The following is a 2,689-nucleotide window of genomic DNA, read 5'->3' on the forward strand; positions in this document are numbered from 1 at the left end:
TGATTTGAATGAAAATGTCCCCCATAAGGCTCCAAGTATTTGGACATTTTGTCCCCAGATGGTGGTGCTGTTTTGGGAAGTTTTAGACGGTGTGGCTATCCTGGAGGAAGCATGTCACTGGGAGTGGGTTCACTCAGAGTTAAGCCTTGCAAGATCTTCAGCTGCTCTCTTGCTTCCTGTGCCTGCATGATGATGTGAGAGCTTAGCTTCTGCTGCTCCTGCTCCAGCCACCTCCAGCCACCATGCCTCCCTGCCATGATGGACTGTAATTCCCCTGGAACCGTAAGCTCAAATAAACTCTTCCTTCTATAAATTGCTTGGGTCAGTGTTTCTTTCACAGCAACAGAAAAGTGACTAATACGGTATCACATATTAGAAACATGAGCCTATGGGGAATATTTGCACGTGTGCGCATGCAGGAACACACACACACACACACACACACACACACACACACACACGCATGCATGCACACACACACTCATGTTTCTAAGTATATCATATCATGCACGAGTCACTCATTTTTTAACTATATAGAAATGTGAGAAGATGACTGAGAGGAAGTATTTACTCTGAATATAGGAGGAAAAACTGTGATTGGAAGAAAGTGATGTTTGAGAAAGTAGTTGTCTAACATCTTGGCTCAGACAAGGTGGAAGGGGACTGACCCCCGATGTTATCCTATTACTGCCACCTGTACACCACAGCACACATATGCCCATAAACATATATGCACACACCCTGAAAATTTAAATTAAAAAAAAATAGTTGAATGGCATCTTTCAGGGAAGTTCTGAGTTCTTATCTCAAACATATCTTATACCTTCCCACAATTCCCCACTATCTTTGGAGCTAGTTATCCAGTCCTTGCTGGGAGATCAGAAGTACCTGTCTCTCTTATTCCAGAGCTTGCCTTGGACCAGGTCCACCTCAGGAAGTTCTGGGTGGACTCAGCCCTGCATGTGCTGCAGAGACCCACGAGGGGATGCTGAAAGACTGAGAAGGCAATTCAGGGCAGGGTGGAATTCAGGCAGCAGTCTACTCAGGTCTGCAAGCCCTGGGCGACCTCCAAACACACACAGACAGGGCCAGTCAGGGCCAGGTGTGAACAAGCTGGAACCAGCCTGATGGGAAATCTTTTGGCAGCAGAACAATTAGATAGCAAGGTAACAAGCGTTCAGACAAATGAACTGTCTTAATGTGTAGTTTTCAAAGTATTTGTTTTATTCTAAACCCAGATTTTGGCTCTCCACTTAACATGGGTACAAGCCTCCATTGCCTCTCACCAGGCATTTCTACCTGCAGAATTTTATCCGATCCTCTCTTGATTATGTGGTGGATATCACTACCACTTCAGAAAGAAGGGATGAGAGAACAGTTCAGGGATTTGTTTAAGGTTACAGGGTCAGCAAAGTATAAGAACTGCCAGCCAGGCCCGCTGCATACAGAACTTTCAACAGTCTTATGCCTCTGGACCTATGAACACTTTGCATTCAACTCTTGTACCTCCAGACACTCTCTCTTTATGCAGAAAGATATGAAAAACCTCCTTGGATTCCCTGGGTCTTCAGAGTAGATTCGGGCTCTTCCATCCTCTATGACCTTCTTACAGTTCTCAAAATCTACAAATATTGGGTGTTTTGGTTTGGTTTGGTTTCTTGAGACAGGGTCTCACGTAGCCCAGGGTTGCCTGCATAGTAGAAGATGGCTTTGAACTTCTGCATCCACCTCTGGAGTGCTAAAATTACAGGTGTGTCACTATGCTTGGTCAGTTTATTCAGTGCTAGAGACTGAACCCAGGGCTTTATGCATGCTAGGCAAGCACTTTATCATGTAAGCCACACCCCCAGCGCCATGGTTTTCGAAGAACCTGTAGTATCACCTTGTTCTGTGTTCTTAATTTTTTAGAAATCACTGATATCTTTTGCTGAAACCATGAGCCATCTTTCCAGAAAAATGCCCTTCGGTACAGGCATCAAAAATAAGCATACAGCTTCAGAGTGGTCACAAGTCCCAAGAGCTCTACTAAGAACTATAGATCAAATATGGGAGCTCCTAAAAAATTAAACATAGAATCTATGAATACCCCAAAGAATTGAAAGCTGGGACTCAAACAAACCCTGGTACAATAATAGTCATCGCAGCATTGTCCAGACGAGCCAAAACATGAAAACAACCCAAGTTGTTTTCTATAAAGAAAATGCAGTAGATTCTCCTTTGAAAAGGAGAGAAATGCTACTACATACTACAGCACAGATAACCCTTGAAGACAATATGCTAAATTAAACAAGCCAGTCACAGGGCAGACTGTGTGACTCTACTTACGGTCCCTAGAATAGAAAGCTAAGTAATTTCCAGAGACTATGGTGAGAAGAGAAAGGGGAGTTATAGTTTAATGGAACAGACTTTCAAAGACTTGGAGATGGATGAAGGTGATGGTTCCTGACATGGGAATATGCTAATGCCACTAAACTGTTTACCCAAAAATGTTTAGATGTTGATGCATGTATTTTTTTTTCACATTTTTAAAGTTTTATTTAGTATTTTTTTTTAATTTTTAAAAATTATTTATTTAATAACAACATACTTAGAAGAAGCGTATCATTACAACACAATTGACATATTCAATAACGGTTTCCTGAGGTAGGATGCATCTCTTTCAAAATTGGCTGTAAATTTTTAGGTTCAC

The sequence above is a fragment of the Nannospalax galili genome, unplaced genomic scaffold (genome assembly GCF_000622305.1).
Source record: "Nannospalax galili isolate Female #2095 unplaced genomic scaffold, S.galili_v1.0 scaffold627, whole genome shotgun sequence".
Classification (NCBI taxonomy): domain Eukaryota; kingdom Metazoa; phylum Chordata; class Mammalia; order Rodentia; family Spalacidae; genus Nannospalax; species Nannospalax galili.